General features: G+C 32.9%; 1 long non-coding RNA gene across 1 annotated transcript; it reads right to left on the bottom strand.

Annotated features, from left to right (window-relative positions):
• Positions 1-1,350: 1,350 nt before the first annotated feature.
• LOC114395038 lies at positions 1,351-2,517 on the bottom strand. Its single transcript, XR_003662939.1, has 4 exons — positions 2,408-2,517; positions 2,210-2,293; positions 1,810-1,865; positions 1,351-1,529 (listed from the first exon to the last, which is right to left on the bottom strand). It is a non-coding gene; the product is annotated as an uncharacterized LOC114395038 (long non-coding RNA).
• Positions 2,518-21,388: the final 18,871 nt, after the last annotated feature.

The following is a 21,388-nucleotide window of genomic DNA, read 5'->3' as shown; positions in this document are numbered from 1 at the left end:
TCTCTGGATGAGTTAACATACAAGAAAAGATATATGATTAGCTAGAAATAAAAACACTTGAGAGAAAGTTGGAAAACCACCCATAGAAGAAATTAGAAAAGATGGGTTCACAGTTCACTAACTTGCCTTACGTAAGGACATTATTCAGAAGTTTAAACCAAATGGAGGGTAGCCTAAATGTGATAAACGTCTATGATATGATTCATCATAAAATATCGTGACCATTATTTGATTTAGAGTAAATAGTTTATGTCTTGACAGTATAAATTTTTTTTATACTAATATTTAATTATAATTTATTATGGTTAGTAAATTGTAACTTTTACAATAACTAACTTATTTTTCTAACTATACAAAATTAAACTCTTTGATTTATGTAACCGACTCAATCCAATGAGAAATTTTTTTTTACTATATATTATATATTTTCGCTGTTTAAAATATAGAGCTCGAGAAAGAAAGGGAATTGGTACTTTTTAATTATTATACAATTAACTTCTACTTATTAATCAAATATTATTATAACATTTATGCATTTCGAAAGTACATTTCCAATAATTTCTTTTATTTGACAGTTATTGGGACAATTGCTATGAATGATTATTTGGAAGCCGACACCATTGTTTTCCTCTTCTCAATTGCAGAATGTCTAGAGTCAAGGGCAAGCCACAAGGTATTTATTTATGCTTCTTGCTTAACACTTCCTCAAGATTAGTGGATCCATATTCCAGTGTAAAGCCTTATTAGATAATTGAGGGAACCACTGTTCAAACACTCAAACACACATATTCTTGAATTAATCAAGGTATTCATTCATTTATTTATTTTTCATGCTTAACACTGGCTCAAGAATTAACGTATGATTCTTGAATTAATAAAAAAAATTAGTGAACCCAGATTCTATTGCAAAGCCTTTTAGATAATTGAAATGGCCACTGTTCAAACACACACACACATATATTCCATATATTATAATATACTTATGGATACTGATTTTTTTTGTTGGTAAATGCTTATGGATAATGATTGTCATAATTCAAAGGTATGAGGCTAGCTGCAACATAATTCGTTGAAGTTTATTATGTACCTGGGCTCCCCCAATCTTAGCCATAATTTGATTCAAGAAAGTTGCAATTGACTGCAGTATAACAAGATCAGAAAAAGATTAAAAAAAAAAAAGCCAAACTGTCACAAACAATGCTCTCTCAAGTAGGATCAATATATGAAAAATGGAATGTTAAATTTAAAAATCTGAGTAAATATTGATTCCTAATTTTTTAAATGTTGGAAAGACTTGGAAGACAAAATTTGCATTAAAATAGAAAATGCATACGTAAAGTGTGACTGAGACACATTAGCATCATTTCCATAACTCAAATATTACAAGAATCAGAAGTAAAGAGTATGTCAAGAGTGTGGTAAGATACTGTAACAAGCTTTGATCAAATGACTAAAATTAATTGGCAAAAAAGATATTTAGCAGTAGGAGGGAGGCCTCCAACATACACCCGCCTAGCATATCATGTACCCTGTAAATTCAATACATAAAGGCAGGCCATAATCAGGGAAAGTCATGCTAAACTTAAAATGAAACTTAAATAAGACTGTACTTAGTCTCGGCATGCCTCCATACTCGGAAAGACTAAACTTAAAACGTTTTGTGTTGAGGAAGTTAGTGTGTCTCTACTCTTTTTGTATAATGACTCTTTTCTTCTCAATGAAAGAGAATATTTTCTCCCAGTAGCACAATGATACTAAACAAACAAAAGCGCAATAAAAAGAAACACATGTAAAAAGAAGACAACACACCTTTCATCTACAGCAGCACATGATACTGTAATATATGCATTTCTTTCAACATGACTCTGCATATTAATTATAAAAGATAGATAATCAGAAAAAATTATGAAAATAAAATTAAGAAACACTCCATGTATGAACTCAGTGTGTCTTAAAACTTTGGAACCTTTGGCAAAATTATTCAAAAGACTTGGTGTATGAACATAAGAAGGGTAAGAGAAAAGAAACATAGAGATAGTTTTTTTTGTGAATTAATTGCCTTGATTCTCTGAATGATACAAAATATTCACAGAATACAATCAGTAATAAATTTCAATAACAAGTAGTGAGAAGAACTTAAAGCCAAATATAATTGCCTTAATTGTCTTGATAATTACACAGCTCTGATACAAAAAATTAACATGTTTACCTGCACAAGGTCCATGTAATCCATTCAGTATAGATGATCTCCGGCCAAGATCAATGCATTCTCAATGTTTGCATGCTTGGCATCCTACAACATTCAATCTATTACTGTCCAATTCAACTTGAGAAAAGAAAAAAAAAGGAGGGACATGCAGTAATGTATACACATAAATCTGGTATGTACTAAAGATAATGTTCCCACCTTAAATACCCATGTAAATTGCCTCACAACATTTTCTTTCTCCTTCGTGTCCTTTTGAGATAATGCAATGAAATGGACTTAATTAGTGTAGTGTTTTTCCCTTGGTCCTTTTCTTTATTGTGACTCTTACCCGTTAGTCAAGCAAGCATCATGTTTGCAACCAATTTGAAAACTTTTTATGTAGGACCAGAATGGAAATGAGCATTAGGAATAAAGGCTAAAATGTTCAATTAAACTTAAAAAATCTGAAGATATTATAACTTATTAGTAGCTCATGGTATGTTATACTAATTAAAATTTTAAATAAATACGTATCCACCTTTTTCTATGGTAAATAGGGGTAGGGGACCCAAAGAAAGCAAGACAGAAACAATTAAAAGAGATCTCTGAGGCACCATGTGCGGAAACAATTAAAAGAGTTTTTATTCCTAGTGCCCCCCTAACAACAGTAGGATTAGCAACCAAAAACATACAGTTTTAGGGCCAAGTTGGCATACATAAGCATTGGTTACCACATTTAAAAGTGCCATTGACCAGTCAAAAACATACAATTACAAAAAATAAATGTAATAAGCTTCCAAAAGTGTAGATTCCTTCTAAAAAAACAAGTGGACCCCTTTATATATATAGATTCCTTTTCAGCTGGCATGGAACTTTGAATTACTTTGAAATATAGGGGGACTCAAATAGTGAATTAAAAAATAGAGGGATGATTGTTGAAATTAAGCCAAAAACTTATATTAATACTATATTTTGCACCAAATATTCAAATGAGCACTTGGGTGTAGTGGTAAAGGAGTGTGTTTTTCACTTTAAGGCCTCAGACATTTTTAAATTTCTTATTTTTAAAGATCAACTTTCTAGTCTAGTCAACGTCTAAAAGTTAACCGTCAATAGTTTATGGGAACTTAGACAGTGAATTTTGAAATATAGGAGGACTCAAATAGTAAATTAAAAAAATAGAGGGACGGATTTTGTAATTAAGCCTTAAATTAAAGTCAATTTACAATTTTAGTGAATGCATAAGTTACACATTACATCTTATTGGGTTTTGCTTAGTAGACTCCTTCTTGCTCCCCACCTCGGAGGCCCTACTGTGGTTTGAACTCGGCACGTGCACTTGCACCACCTCCTACATGTGATCCCTGCTCATCGTTGCGTGGACACTTTGATCGCATCAACACAAAACTCATCCCCCAACCCGACCGTTTTGAACTTCCCACAAAGCCCTTCGTTGTTGGAGAAAGATTATGCGTCGAACTGCAACATGGCAGCGGGGATTTCTCCCTGGAGCTTGTTGTTCGACATGTCCAAGGATTTTATGCCTTACTTAAGCTCCGGGACCAGGGCGAAGAACTGGTTGTTCTCGAGTTGGAGTTCGGAGAGGAAGCAAAGATTGGTTAAGGAACAGAGGATGGGGCCGGAGAACTTGTTGGTAGAAATCCATATTTTTTTTAGGAAAGCTAATTGAGAGAAGAAATTGGAGGGGATTTGGCCGAAGAACTAGTTGTGAGCTAAGTAAAGGGCCTTGAAGGCTCCAAGTTTGTTGAAGGGAGGAATTGGGTCGAAGAAGGAGTTGTTGATGAAGCTGACTGAATGGAGAGTGGGGATTTGCGTGATGTCAATAGTTGTAGGTATGACTATGAAAACATATGGATTCCATGTATTGAGAGTTGGTGTGGATAACTAATAATTTTTATTAATCAAAGTATAGTCTTAAATGCACATAAGAAATTGCAATTGGTTACTATTAAACATCTTTTGGTTGCAGAAACTTTCTCTTTTAATCATTGAGTCATACAAGGATGCACACTAGAAGGGTGTCCAGGTAAAAATCTCTATATTCAAGAGGAAGATTGGAAATTCATTTGTGTAAGTTGTTATTGGTTTTGGAAAACAAGTTCCTATTTAGGAATGCTGCCAGGGCTCAATGAGGGGTTGAAGTCATGACATTGACAGTGAGATGAACCTCATTTTGCATACAAAAACCCTGTCAGAAAAGGCTTATTTGTCCTTTGATAGTGATTTTCATTTTGCAATCTTATTTATTCAAATTATGTACGAACAACTGGAAATGGTGGTGAACCTTCTTTTCCCTGTTTCTTTTGTCCATGTCCTATTTTGTTTAGTGGGAAAAGTCAATTATATATATATATATATATATATATATATATATATATATATATATATATATATATATATATATATATCAAAATGGGTTTTTTTGTCCATTTTGAGAATAGTTTGAATCTGAATCAAAGTCCGAGTTGGATGAAGAACTCCTCTTTTCTTGCTTACCCTTAATCTTTTTCCTTAACCCGCCCGTTAGATGATCATATTGTGCATACGGTGATTGGTATTGATTGTGGAAATCTTCAATCAGTTCAATAAGTGGTTCCTTCTTAGAATGTTCTACTAGGGTACCATCCTCTTCACGGTTGTCCTCTTTAATAAGTTTCAATATCCTTTTCACTTTGTCTTCAATTTCTATAGGAAAAGTAGAAAAAAATTAAAATCATAGGTATGATCATAAGGTGATACATCATACATGCAAATCATAGTAAACTCTTAATCACTATTTTCAATGATTTCATATCATGATGTCATGGTAGTAGCTGAATTTAATTTTTCATAAAAATTGTACTTGTTTTAGCTTCCTGGAGCTGCTCTTCCTTATGGGTTGTTAGCTATATTGAATTATGTTTAAGTAACTTTATTGCTACTAATATTAATATATAAAACCAAATGATTTCTAAGTTAATTTTGGGTGATGAATAGTAGCTGATTCTATACCAGCTTATTGTTTTTTATGTTCACTTGCGATGGATTTGCTTTGTACCAATTACAAGTCAGGGTTTGATCTCCGTTTACTCACCATTTGATCATGAGAGTAGAAATTGAGTTGGTCCCTGTAATTCTCCACATGGTATGGATTGGTGAAGAAGACAAAACATAATCTCCTCCCCTATTTTGTGTGCATGACCCTGAAAAAGTTCAATGTTGAACATGCTCTTGGCACAATTGACATTACCTTAGTACCTTAGATGTTCAGAGTTAGGTCAGGTATTCAACTTCTATTCCAATATGCATAAAAAATTTTCACGCCCCTAATGTTAAAAGAACTTCTACATATCAATTTATTACTATGTACCAAAAAAATGTGGAAGCAAAGCTTCCAGGCTTATTTTGATGATGCCAAAGACTCAAGTCAAGAATCAAGAGTCAAGCAAGTTTCAAGAATCAAAAAGTCATTTAATCAAGAATCAATAGAAGAATCAAGATATGCAAGAACCATTAAGATAAGTATAAAAAGAGTTTTTCAAAAATATTGAATAGCACAATTTGTCCAATAGAATTTTTTCAAAGAAAAATCCTTTTATCAGAGTTTTTACTCTCTGGTAATCGACTACCAGAAGCCTAAACAGTTTTATAACTGTTTTACAAAGGAGTAATCAATTACCATGGGCATGTAATCGATTACCAATGTTTTGAACATTGGACTTCAAATTTCAAGAGTCATAACTTGTGATAAAACTTTTTCAAACTTGTGTAATCGATTACACAACATTTGTAATCGATTACCAGCGTTTCTAAACGTTGGTTTTCAAATCTAAACATGAAGAGTCACAACTATTGATGTGTAATCAATTACACTATAATGGTAATCTATTATCAATGACTGGTTTTGAAAAATAAATTGTCAAGAGTCACGATTTTTAAAGTGACTAGTTTTTGAAGAATTTGCCAAGAGTCACAACTTTTAAAGTGACTAGTTTTCAAGAGAGTCACAACTTTTAAAGTGACTAGTTTTGAAGAAATTGCCAAGAGTCATAACTTTTAAAATGATTTCTTCAAGAGCCATCAAATGACTATAAATATGTGACCATGGCACGAATTTCAAAAGATACTGATTACTGATTTCATTCTCAACATCTTTCTAAAAGTTTTTTTTCAATACTTGCTATGTCAAGAAAAGTTCATTGGGCAAAAACTTGTGTTATTCTATTTTCTTCCTCTCCTCCATTCTTACAAAAAGATTTTCAAGAGACCTACTTTTGGTGACTATTTTTCAAGAGAAGGTCTTCTTGGTTAAACACTGGACTTAAAAGATTAACCGCTTTTGGGTTCATTGCAAGAAGTGGGTACAACTTCTTGGTTGTTATCACTGGACTCAAAAGACTAACCGCTTTTGAGTTCATTGCAAGAAGTGGGCATAACTTCTTGGTTGCAATCACTGAACACAAAGGAGGGGATTCCTTTGTGGTTCATTGCTTGTAAAGGATTTTACAAGGATAGTGAAAATCTCAAGTGGGTTGCTTGGGGACTGGATGTAGGCATAGGTTGTGGCCGAACCAAGATAAATCCGATTTTGCATTCTCTCTTCCCTTATCTCTTTTACTTTCTGTTGTCTTTATATTTCCGCAAGTTATTTTCCTTCATTTATTATTTCAGTAACTTGCTAACAAAGAAATAATTGAATCTAGGGAATAATTAAGAAAGGGAAATTTTCAATTAGGAATAGTCAACGAAATCTTAATTCCAGCCCTCTTCTTAATATTTTCGAGGCCACTTGTCCAACAAAAAAGAATTATCAATTTATTTCCATCATAAGTTGGGAAACAACTATTCTTTATATAAAGGACTCATATAACCAAGAAACATCAAGCAGCACACAAGTCATAGTAGCAGTTTTATAAGACTTTAAATTAACATGTATAAGAAATTTGAAAGAGAGATAAAGAGAATGAAGGACTCATAAGAGCAATGCATTAATGCACCAAAGGCCTATAGTCTAAACAAATGTTTTGCCTCTCTAATAAAACAAACATTTACTACAAAAAAATTGTTTGTTTTGTAATTGATTGTTCTGCTTCTCAATGAAAAATGTTGTAAATAGATTTCATACACTAAGTGACACTCCATACATATTCCATGGTGCTTCTGGACAGATGCTATGTGTTTTTGGTTTGGTATCTACTCCTAAATTGATACTAATAAAATGCACAAATGTTAATAGTTTAAATACTCTAGTCTAGTATTGCAAATGATATAGTTGACAGTACAAAATGAGTAAATACTAAATTTGAGTAGTGTGTACAATACAAGACCCTGCTCAGTTGCTCTAAATGATAATTATGGTTAGAGTGAAAATTTTGCTTTTGTTCAGCCTAATGGTATCCATTAATCCATGTATTTGATAATGAATAGTAGAATAAGGTTAGGATATAATCAATGTATTTTGTGTACAAGATGTCTTTTAATACTTTTATTACTAGCCATTGGTAACTAGAGAGTACAGAAAAACTGTAATAGTTGTCAATTTCAAAATTTATGAATGGTATTGGTTTGAGCGGTTCTTTAGAGAAAAAAGATTACAATGAACTACAAACTCAAACATTACAAGTAGATATAATTGTTCACAACTGACTTTGATAGATGCAGTCCTTCACATGCAACATTAAACAGTTGGTTAATGAATAGTAGCTCATATAGTCTTCTTTTATAAAACTATTACCTCTAAATTAGACTACTGATATTGTTTTAAGATGATGTGTCATACTTGTTTTGTTTATAGCTGAATTGAACATAGTCTGTCAAGTATAACAAAGTTGTGTAGGACTCTAGATGATTTAGTTAGAATGTGATTTGGCACCAATTAAACTACATAAATTTTGGTGTAATGAAACTTTGATGCGAAGATGCCCAATGAAGATATTTAACCATCAAAGGGAATATTGTATTTGGATTGGTGTAATGAAACTGCACATATATGTATTTGATTCTAATATACTTTTTGTCGCTCTAATCTTGAAATTATGGTTTTGGTCCCTATGCTTTTAAATTTTGGTTTTTAGTGCCATAGGTTTATAAATTTTAAACAATTATATACTACTGGATTGAAATTATGCAAGTTTAATCTGTCTTTAGAATTTAAAAAGAAATATGTAAATGAAGAACTAGCAAAAACAAGCCAACAAAGATATGACAAATAAGCAAAATTTAAAGGATTTTTTCAAAAAACACCAGTTCCGGTAGTTAAGCCTATTCCAAAACCAATTCCAATTGTTAAGCTAGCCTATTCCTATTCCAGTATATAAACCTATACCAAAATCAATTTTCATAATCAAGCCTATTCCAAAGCCGATTATTACACCAATTCCTAATGAAGAAGAAAATTTTAAAGGACTTTTTCCAAAGCCTACTCCCATAGTGAAGCCTGTTACGAAACCAATTTTTATTGTTAAGATAATACCAAAACCAATTCCTATTTCAGTATACAAGTACGTACCAAAAATTTGTTCCTATTATTAAACTAATTTCTATTGTTAAGCCTATGCCAAAGTTAATTTCTGTTGTTAAGCCCATTCCAAAACCCATCCCCACTGTTGAGCTAGATTCTTGGATTTTCTTCCTACACCATACATAATCTTTCTACACCCAACATTTTTAATAAAATTCCAAAGTTACCCCTATTAACTACTTCTTCGTTTGTTGGTTCTTTAATTTTCTTCATACACCATTCATTTTTGTTTTGTTTTGGCTGAGCTCCTCCTTCCGTGTCATGGTTGGTTTGGTCGAGGTGAACTGTTGCGGTGGTTCGTTCGCAGTTTGTGGTTGTGATCATGGTGGGTGTTGCAGTGCAACGGCAGATGAGGTTAGTTTTTTTCATCTACAACTTCAATTTTGATCTGTGCAAATCTGTAAGAAACATACAAATTTCCAATTCGTAAGTTGTCAATCCGTATGAACCTTATGAAATGTCAATCCGTATGGTTCTTACGGATTGTCAATCCATATGAAACTTACGGTTTGTCAATCCGTATGAATCATATGAATTGTCAATTCATATAAGTTATACAAATTGTTAATCTGTATAATCTAAAAAAATTTAAAAAATAAAATAAATTTTATTTTTAATGTTTTTTTAATAAATTTAGCTATATTTTTTAATATATTTCTATAAATATTATTACATTAAATAGTTTATGCAAGTGCATAAAATATGAAAATTTAGATATAAATTTTCATATATATGCTTATCAATTTCAATGTAATATATTAGTATATGCAGTAAAAAAAATAATAAAATTGTGTGATAGTATATGTTAAAAAAACATATTTATTGATATGTCTGCATACTTATCTAGTGTGGAAGATTTTAAAATAAATTTCAACATGAAATTTTTTTAAAATAAATAGATTTATTTATAAATAATTAGAATTATGTATAGTGTCGTTAGTTGTCGTTAGTTTGTCATTGAATTTCTTTTAATATTTTGTTAAGATGGATGAAGATCAGTGGATATACGAGAGCATGATTTTTTAAGAATTTAATATGAATGAAGACAATGAAGAGGAACTTAGTGTGTTTGAAAATATTGATTGTTCTGATACCTTCAATACTTCTCAGATACTTATACGATTTTTTATTTTGGTAAAGTAAGTAAATGAATGTCCCTTGAAGACTAAACATGTATTATCCCTTTTATAAGTGTTTGCTACCCGTGATGATGTTTTACATTAGGCTCGTTCTATTGCATATGATATTGGTTTTGTGGGTATGATAATGAGGTCAGACACAGCTACTGGAAAATATAGAGCATATAAGAAAGATTTAGTACAAACGGTGACTGACAATAGAAAATGTAGGTGTTCCTTTAAGCTGTGAACGAAACCAGTCTTAGGAAGTGAAGGGTAGATGGTAAAGTTAATATGTGAGACTCATAATCATGCATTGACTAAGTCATTCGTTGGACATCCATATGCTGGTCGACTAATTGAGAATAAGAAGATTATTATTGGTGATATGACAAAATCAATGGTCAAACCAAAGAATATTCTTCTCACTTTGAAGGAGCACAATGCCAATAGTTGTATAACAATGAAGCAAGTATGTAATGCAAGATATGCATATTGTTCTTCTATAAGAGGCAGTAATAGTGAAATGCAACAACTAATGAAGCTTCTTGAACGCGATCAGTATATTCATTGGCATGAACTGAAGGATGAAGATGTTGTGCATGATATATTTTGGACTCATTCAGATGCAGTGAAATTAAGCAATACCTATAATTTGGTATTTTTCATAGATAGTACCTACAAAACAAACAGATATTGGCTGCCTTTACTTGACATTGTTGGTGTGACACATATTGGGATGACATTTTCAACTGCATTTGCCTATTTGGAAGGAGAACGTATAAACAATGGTGTTTGGGCTCTGGAACATTTTTGAGGTATTTTGCTAAGACGTGATGCAATCCCTCAAGTTATTGTTATCAACAGAGATTCAACATTGATGAATGCAGTGAAAATTGTTTTCCTTGAGGCAACTAACTTGTGTTGGTTTCATAATGATAAGAATACGAAGGTAAAATGTAAAACCCTTGTGGGTCAAAAAATGCATGGGATTATGTCATGGAAGCGTGGGGGAGTCTGGTGGATTGTCCTTCTGAGCTAGAGTTTGATGATTGTCTTATGAAGTTTGAAATTGCTTGCTCACCATGATCAATGTTTGTTGACTATGTCAAAAAAACATGGTTGATTTCCTACATGCAAAGATTTGTTAAAGCCTGGACGAATAAGGTAATGCATCTAGGAAACACAACAAGTAACACGTATGAAAATTGTAAATGTATATTGGTTTTACTAACACATCAATGGATAAAAATAATTGTTTGTGTTTTGCAGATGCAAGGTTGAGTCAGCACATTGGGCCTTAAAGAGACTACTACAGAATCGCCTTGGAGACCTATGTAGTGTTTATCTAAGCCCGAAGTTTGCATAACCAAAGAGATGGAAGTTGTAACACCCTGAAATTTCAATAATTGAAAATAGATGTTTGATGTTTTTATTGTGTTATTTGATTACTTGATTATATTGGATGAGTTAAGCTATTGTGTGAATTATCCATGTGTGATCTGCTTGATGTGAATGTTGAGTTATGTGGACTTTTATTGACATAGGTTGAAATTATGAGATTTCAAGTTTTACTTAAACCTGTTCCACTAAAACCACATCCTGGATTCGTTAACCGTTGGATCTCTTTCAAATATGGATTATAGGCTCGCAACCCAATTTTGCACATTCTTACCGTTGGGATTTACAATATAACATCTTAAGTATTAGATATGATATTTTAACCGAAGTAGTAAAATTTAAGCTGGATCAGCTCGCCCAGGCAAGCCAAATTTTGTCTGGGCGAGTCTTGTAGGCTATAAATACGTCCAGAAGCGTAAAAGAGCCATTTCTTTCTCCTTATCTTCCATTAAACTCTCCCCCAACACCCTGAACCTCCTCCTCCACCACAACTGACCACTGGTGACCGCCCCGAGCCGCCTTTGCTTGTCATCAGACCACCGCATGGAGAAGAACAATTTAATCGGAGCGAAATCTTCAAAATTCAACTCTTCTGACTTGGGTACCTTTATTGGATTTTTTAATTACTTTGAAAAACCCTTGGAAAAAAAACATTGTAAAGTTTCCTTTTTATAAAATAGACTTTTTTTGTAACATTTGTTGAACCCTGGTCACAATGTCGTGATCAGAATTTCAAAATGACCTCTCTTTGATATGAATCTCAAAACACCACGTTAGCCCCTTTTTAAATTGAATAGGTATTTAACCCCAAAAATTAATATTAACCTTGTCTTTGAAATCTATATTGAATTATCTTTGATTTGGTATATAGAGCTCTGCATTTGGACGAACGGACGTGAACCTAAGAGATCTTAGAACAATGCCACAAGGAACTAACAAAGAGATATAGATAGGTGAGGGAAGTTTATTGTTTGTTTACAACTTTTGATACCATAGTTGGGGTCAAGGAACCCTATTATGGGGATGTATGTTTGTCCCTGTGCATGATTGAAATTGTCAATGATGTTGTTGTTGTATTGATTGGAATTTTTGGGAAAAGTCTTAACTATAGAGGAGACTCTGCCCAAAATTTTATGTTTTTTCTTCTAGTTACTTCTTTATTAAATTTTAAATGGGCATAAGAATTTGTTTTGAATACCATAATTTTCCTCTTTAATTTAGAATTTTCCCTTAAAAATATGAGTCTCGTGATACCATAGATTGTTGTTGTGTGAGGTTTATGTTGCCTGAAGACCTGGGGAATGTGAATCCCGGGCATGAATTTGTATGTATGCATGTGGAATGTGATTGCTTGTGATGTTGATGATGATGTTGAGATGAGATGATGTTGATGTTGATGATGTATGTTATGTATGTACATAGGGGGTGTGGTGACCATGTTGGATATCCTAGAGGAGGAAATAAAGTGTTTTAAAGAGTTTTAAGCATTCTTGGAGAGAGAAGGGGATGGCTTAGAATCTTTAACTATCCATGGTCAGTGCATTGATGATGCTCATGTTTTATACTTCATATTGCATGGAAATAGTACAAACTTTGTCAATAAGTACTCGTAGTTTTTCATGAGGAAAAATACTTGTACTTGGGGGCATGTCACTCGGTTTGAAACTTCCTTGAGATAAGGTTAGAGACAAAATCCGTAGCCAGTCTGCTAATGGAGACATTCCATATGAGAATTTAAGTTACGGTCAATTAATTTCTTATGTCTAGAAAGCGGCCCTAAAATTCTGTCAAGATGACAAAATTCAAAGACAACTAGCCAAAGAGAAAGCCCAAACAAAGAGAGATTTAGGATCATTCTGCGAACAATTTCAACTACCAGCTTGTCCCAAACTTAAGAAAAAACAAAATTTTAGGAAAAAAACCCCAAGAAAATAAAACTATCCATAAAAAGAGATGTTCGAGAAGGAGATACTCACACAAACCATTGACCAGTAAAGAAATGGAAACTCTTAAACAAAAATTAAAATCCAAAATAACATGTTACAACTGTGGAAAACAAGGCCACATTAACAAATACTGTAGGTTAAAGAAATAAATTAAGAAACCTTAACCTAGAACCAGCCATTGAAGAGCGGATTAATAATTTGCTCATAGAAACTTCGGAGGAAGAAATAGAAACTTCATCCTCCATACTCTCCGATGAAAACCTCAACATGATTCAACAAGATGACCAACTATCATCTGCGAATGATGATAATGAAAAGCAAATCAACACTATAACAAAAGAATAAGATCTCTTGTTTGAGGCAATCAATTCCATACCTGACCCCCAGGAAAAAAAGGTTTTTCTGGAAAAATTAAGGAAAACCCTAGAAACTAAACCCAGACAAAAAGATTTTATTACAAATAATAAATTTGATGTTAGCCACATATTCAAAAGATTAGAAAACACTTTAGTAAAACCAACAACAATTCAGGATATCCAAACAGAGATTAATAATTTAAAAAGAGAAGTTAAAGAACCTCGTCAACAACAAGAAATTCATCAAATCATCCTTTGTCAGCTTGAAGAAAGCAGTGATTATGAAAATACTGAAAAGGATATAGAAAATGAAAATGAAAATTTAGAAGATGAAATGTTTATGGGATTAATCAACAAGATTAAAATCCAAAAATTTTACATAAACATTAAAATCATTATTAATGATTTTTTCTTAGATATGATGGCCCTATTTGATACAGGGGCTGATTCAAATTTTATTTTGGAAGGATTAATTCCTACAAAATTCTTTGAAAAGACTTCAGAAAAACTAAGTACAGCAAATGGATCAAAATTAAAGATTAACTATAAGTTATCTAATGCAATTATTGAAAACCAAGGCCTTAGGATTAATACAAACTTTCTTCTGGTAAAAAACCTTAAGAACGAAGTGATCCTAGGTACTCCTTTCATTATAGCTCTGTTTCCTCTTTAGATATCTAAAGAAGGGATAACTACAACTCATTTAGGCAAAAAGATTACATTTGATTTTTCTACTAAACCAATATCTAGAAATACAAATCTTATAGAAATCAAAATTAACCAAATTAACTTCTTAAAAGAAGAAATATCTTTTAAGAACATCCAAATATAATTGGAAAAACCTCAAATAAAAGAAAAAATTTAATCTTTATTACATCATATTGAATCAACTATCTGTTCTGATTTGCCACATGCATTTTGGAATAGGAAAAAACATATTGTTGATCTTCCTTATGAGAAAGACTTCAGGGAAAAACAAATTCCCATGAAAGCTAGGCCAATTCAAATGAATGAAGAACTCCTCCAATACTATCAAAAAGAAATCAAGGATCTGCTTGACAAAGGCCTGATAAGAAAGAACAAAGGCCCATGGTCTTGTGCTGCTTTCTATGTCAATAAACAAGCTAAGCTTGAGCGGGGTATGCCTCAATTAGTCATAAACTATAAACCTTTAAATCAAGCCTTACAGTGGATTAGGTATCCTATTCTCAACAAAAAAGATTTAATTAACAGACTAAATTCTGCAAAAAATATTTTCCAAATTTGATTTGAAATCTGGATTTTGGCAAATTCATATCCAAGAATCAGAAAGGTACAAAACAGCCTTCACTGTACCTTTCGGGCAATACGAGTGGAATGTAATGTCATTCGGTCTGAAGAATGCCCCTTCAGAATTCCAAAAAATCATGAATGACATTTTCAATCCTTATTCAAAGTTCGTCATTGTCTACATAGATGATGTTCTAATCTTTTCTCAAAACATTGATCAACATTTCAAACACCTACAGACCTTCATCCATATCATCAAACAAAATGGTCTGGTAGTTTCCAAATAAAAAATCAATCTTTTTCAAACTCGAATTAGGTTCCTTGGTCATAATATATATCAAGGCACAATCATTCCAATAGACAGATCAGTAGAATTTACCAGCAAATTCCCTGACCAAATTTTGGACAAAACCCAGTTACAATGATTCTTTGGTTGTCTGAATTATGTAGGAGAATTTGTCCCATATTTAAACAACATTGTCAAACCATTGCATGATAGGCTGAAGAAAAATCTGCCTTCCTGGTCTAACCACCATACTCAAACAGTCAAAGATATCAAACTCAAAGTCAAATCCATAAAATGTATGTATCTTCCTATCCCACAGGCATTCAAAATTGTTGAAACTGATGCATCCAACATAGGTTATGGTGGCATCCTCAAACAAAGAGTCCATGGCCAAGAACATGTCATTGCATATACATCAAAACATTGGAATTCTGCACAACTAAAATATTCAATTGTCAAAAAAGAAGTTTTTGCAATTGTTTTGTGCATTTCCAAATTTCAATCGGATTTGTTAAATCAAATTTTTTTAATCCGGGTTTATTGTAAGTCTGCCAAAAGATATTTTACAAAAGAATGTTAAAAACCTTGCCTCAAAACAAATTTTTGCAAGATGGCAAGCAATTTTAAGCGTTTTTTATTTTGATATAGAATATATCAAAGGCACCTCAAACTCTCTACCTAACTACCTTACCCATGAATTCTTACAGAAAACCGGTAATGCCGCCTAAGGCAGCAGGGACCTCCCTGAGGGGAAGCAGGAGTTCAGGCAAAGGTTTTAAGTTGGCTCTACCAGAGCCAATTATCTAGAAAAGTCCTTCAATATCCTCTAGGTCACCAACCCAGGCTGGGTCTTCCACCCAGATAACTAAAACAGAAGGGTCATCGACCCAAATCATCACTATAAAACCTGAGTCATCCACTCAGGCATCCCCCAAATCGACAACCGCCAAACAAACATCGGCCGACTATGCTTGGTCAATTCAAACACTTCAGGCCCTCCAAGAAATGGGTCTGACCAAAGTTCCAAGGTTAACCAAAAAGACTTGGGTAGATATGGCCTCAAAATCCGACAATGATTCTGAAACAAACTTACAAAACATTATTCAAGAGGCAAAAATTTCAAAAGCAACCAATTCCAAAGGGAAACAGGCCCTAACCCAAACTCAAACACCACCCACCAAACAAACCAACAGTTATATCTATAAAAATAAATGTTCAACTGTTTTGCAGATGGAACCTGAATTCTGGATAAAAACCCATTCAAGGCGACAGCCAAGGCTTTCCCGTCAGGATTTCATTTCAAACCAATCGCCATCAATAAAACAAGAAATTTTTATGAACTTATATTGGTAGAATCAAATTCAGTGTCTATCAAGCACTTCAAGGACCCAATGGATCAATCGTTGAACACTCACTCAACAATTCAAATCTTAAAAGTTCTTCAACCAAGACATTTTGGTCCAGACCTTAACAAAGGCAAGAAATTCTCGGTGCCATTTGATCCTGTAGGTTATACCTATTAGGATTACGTTGATGCTTGGACCAAGGTTTTTTGGCACCAGAACACCCGCTTCAAGCACTCATGGCTGATATATTTTAAGACTAACACAATCAATAACTTCCCAAACTGGTTTTTTCAATGGTGGGATTTCTTTGGCCCAATACCAGAGATCTTCCCAGAGCAGGTTCAACAAGGATTTGCTCAATTTAAAAAACAATTCAATTCTCAAGAATCACAAATTCCAGTAGACCTTAAATATTTTTCTAGTTTTGCTCTGTCATGGATTTTTTCATGGCAATATCATTACAGTAAAACAAAAAGAACAAATCAATTTCAATCACTACAGAGGCATGCTTTTGTGAAATGGTGGACACAATTTGATTCATCAAAGGCTGACCCAGAACAAGTCAAGCTTTGGTTCCAATCACATCCAGAACTTCTCAAACCAGTTGATCCAGAAACTACGATATTTCTGAACCAGAAGTCCTAACTTGTTGTGTTTTTAGCCGGCTCAAAATCTAAAGAAAGTCTAGCTAAGAATCTTAAAGAAGTTCTCCAAATGTTACAACAAGAAGAAGAAGGCTCTTCCTCAAAGAAGGAAGAAACAAGTTTGTTAGAAGAAGAAGAAGACCCTTGTTTCGCGGCAAAAACTTGTTTGTGAATAATAATCTACGAATGATAATCAACAAGTGTACTGAGTCGCACAAATAATATAAAACGGTAAGAACCGAGTATCGAATCACAGGAAACTTGTTTCATTCAGAAAATATGCGTTCAAGTGAGCAAACATTTGTTTAAAGCTAGTAAATAATCAAAAAAGGGTTTTTGTCTACAATTCTAATTAACTACAAACTAAAGTATCTAACAGTGAGAGGTGAAAACAATTAAGTAAAAGCGTTGGGTCATTCTACTGAACCTACTTTGATGTTACTAAATATTTTTCTCTATTTAACGTTGTTTTAGCGTTCTTAAGTTGAAGCAACTACCCAAACCAAGATCCTTCAAGTGAATGGGCCTAACTCTATTTAAACTTCATCCTTGATCCCTCAAAAAACTTGGTCTAAACGAGTTGCATTAAGATTATAGCATAATATAAACTAAATCACTGCACTTCGTCCCCAGACATACAGTCTAGCCTGCTCTATCAAGTTCTAAGGTTTTAAAGCACTTCCCAGTACTAAAAATCCTAACTTTACATACAAATGGGTGATCAAGCCACAAGCATGCAAGAAATAAGCACAGATAGAAGCAATGAACACATAAAAATAACTATAAATAGATAGTAAGAAGATATTACATCAAGTGTTCAACATAAATCCCCAACAAGAGGTTTAGCCTTCCATTGCAAGCTAGTAACTTTCAGCACAAAGGATAGATTCTTGAAGAAAAACTGAGGTTACAAATGGATGAGGATGTCTCCACCACCCCTAGAACCCTAAAATCACTCCTAAAACCTAAACTCTCTTGAAGGTTGGAGCTTTGCATTGTTTTTCATCTCTCTTGGTGTGTCTCTTCGTTTCCTCCCTCTCTGTATATCTTGTCTTATGCCAACTTCAGTGTTTTAAAGGCTCCTTGACGTTTCAGATTCTGAAGGCTCGCTTGGCGCCATTTTCTCGCTAAGCGCGAGTTAGTGAATTTTCGCTTAGCGAGCTGGGCGTGCTAAGCGCGAGAAGGGACAATCGACTCGCTGGGTGAGCTGACGGTGCGCTGAGCGCGGACATCTGTGACTGATCCTCTTCTAGGGTTTCTCCACGCACTAAGCGGGCTGAGTGTCTCGCTTAGCGGATGTCACTCGCTAAGCGCATATGCCTCGCTTAGCGAGACACCAGCTGCTAGACCTCTTCATTTGGCCTGAAACTGAAGTTGATTCACATTAATTCACAAAAATGGGAGTATCTACTGAGCAAAATCAAACTAAACATGAAAATATGTACAAATCCTACAAAAAGAACCATAAATTGAGGGAAAGATGCTAATTTCATATAACTATTCAATATAAAAGTTAGTCGTAAATGACGACTAACAACCCTTTCTACCAGAAAGAACATGATTGTTTTGGTATTTCTTTGAATGATGATTAAATTGTTAATTGTATTATCGATCACATAACCTATTGTATGTGTTACTGTAGAAATAGTTCCGGTCAAGTAACCGGTGCTGTAGCAAATAGTGAATTTTTCAGCTATAAAATGAGTCATCGGCCATAATGTAAGACACCCTTTCAAATAGCCATTTTCCAAGTTTTTAGAGAGAGGTGCTCTGCATTAGGAAATCTTTTGTAAGCTCTTCTTTCAATTTCAATTCGAATAAATTCAAAGTTTCTTTTATTTCTCTTCTCCCCCCTCACAGATCCTGTGCGGCTCTGTTGCCGCTTCTATTTCTTCTAATGTTTTAATTTATCTTACTCTTCTATTTCTCTTTTGTTTTCAAAAATCTGAGATTTGTAAGCCTGCAAAAGTGTGTCCTTGATATCTGCTTTTGAAATTGTATAATGCATAATCTTTCCATTATATTGCATTCTTACTTCCTATCTGTCCGTTGGATCCCTTCCGCAATATATATATATATATTAACACACATTCTATTATTCTATAGATTATTTTAAAATACACTAATGTAACAATTATCCTAAAGAAATAAGGATCTATACCTTAATAAATGTTAATGGATTTGTTAACATACGCATCGTTAATGTTAATGAGTTAACAAATTATAATTAACGGATATCTTAAAATATATTAATACTATAACTTTTTAATATATTCATACTAAAAAAACATAAATGTATAAGTATGTACATCAGTAAATTCACATATATAGAGAGATTTATTAATATACACGCTCTTCATTTTTAGGTGAGTTGGAGTGCATTATCATTATGCAACAAAATATGTATGAAAAAAAAACCATTGTTTTTATTTTAATTTATTTATTTTAAGAATAAAATAGTAATTTATGTTTAATTTAATTTAAATTAAAAAGTCTCGTTTCTCTTTCTTCTACATGCTTCACACTTTTCAACCCATTTCCTTTTTCTTGTTTTCATCTTCTCTCACCACCACGACTTGTACATGCCACCGTGCAACAGTAGCCACTCCAACCCATTATAATTAAATAAAATGATAGAAAACTTTAGTCAATTGAATGAAGATGATGAGCAATTTACATATACGAATAAGATCCCAACGAGAACGATAACGCAGCTTGCTTTTAGCAACTTTCAACTCTGTTGTACAATCTGCCTGCGTCGACATCGCCGCTTCCATGTACTATCCGATCACACCGCCGTCGTTATGCATCACGTTCCTACAACCACTAATGCACGCGTTGGGGGCAGGACCATGATACCAATGCTCAAAGTCAGATCGGCGTTGCATTGTGCGTAGTTGGGGCTTAAAAAAAAAAAAAAAAAAAAAAAAAAAAAAAAATATATATATATATATATATATATATATATATAAACTTTCTAATTCTCTAAAATATAACGACTATATTAGCACTTTTAAGCAAAGCCAGCTACCATTGAATCTTAGAGAGACACTGCTATAGAAAATTATTTTTAGCGATTAAAGAACTAGTTCAGTGATTACAACCACGAACAAGATCAGCACGAAAAAATGGTAATAGGTGTGGGTATTATTATAAGGAGAAAGAGATTTTTCAAAGTACAAATAAAATAAAAAAGGAAGATAAAGGAAGCTAAATAAAAAGTGAGTGTACAATTAATTCTATAAGAAGAGAGAGAAAGAGAGTTAAAGCAAAATAAATTATTGAAAAACATGGTAGTTATTTAATGTAGGGGTTATTTAACCCAACCCGTTAATTTGGTCTGATATGAGGTTGATTTGAATGAGTTCAAAGCTTTGAATTTTGAAAATGGATCCGATGCATTTTTTTTTAAGACGAGCAAGGATTAGTTTTGGGTTGTCCTGATAAAATTAGTATAATGTCTTAAAAAAATTAGTCAACTTGGACTTTTCTCATGTATTTTAGATCTTGATCGAATTGAATCTAGTTTGAGCAAGGATAAATCTAATCCAATCACTTAATGAGGCCAATGCTCACACCTAATTCAAAGAGAGGTTTATTTAATAAGAATAAATGACAAAAGTGTTTAGTAAAAAGTGGACATCAAATTGAGATATACCCATTATAATTATAGTTATTAAAAGACAACCTGTATCTTTTGATGTAAACAATTCTTATTAAAAGATAATATTTGTGAGATATACCCATTATGAATAATAATTTTTCTTAATTTATGTCACTTCAATATTAAACAACTTAATTAATTTTCTCTCCAACAGGTATGTTTATTAAAAAATTGATTAGCTCACAAATATTTTATTTTTCTCCTATATTCAATACAAAGTTAGCAATTCATGAGCAATAATTGTTTATATAAGCAACTCTCTAATTTTAAGCAATTCAAAATCATATGTGACACATTAAAACAATATTTTTTGTTTTATTAAACAACCCATTAAACAACACTCATTGTGGATGTTCTAACGCAGTCATAAGGATGCCCATGCCAACCATGATATGCTTGATAACAATATAATGGATCATCTTTACATTGTTTGATAGGTTGAACTGGCATGAAAAGAGGAAGAGAGTGAAAGTAAAAGAATGTTGGTGCTTAATAGATTGAAATGTGAAGAAATTAAAAAAAGCAAAAAAAAAAAAAAAAACATGTGGATCACACATAATTTTTTTTTCTATGCAAAAATGAGCAAAAGTGCACAAAATTAAGTTTCAAACACTACTAGTACTTCATCCAGATTATTCTATACCATAATA

This window comes from Glycine soja, chromosome 18 (assembly GCF_004193775.1).
Source record: "Glycine soja cultivar W05 chromosome 18, ASM419377v2, whole genome shotgun sequence".
Classification (NCBI taxonomy): Eukaryota; Viridiplantae; Streptophyta; class Magnoliopsida; order Fabales; family Fabaceae; genus Glycine; species Glycine soja.
Note: the sequence above shows the minus strand (reverse complement) of the source record. Positions and strands in the feature narration are given on the sequence as shown.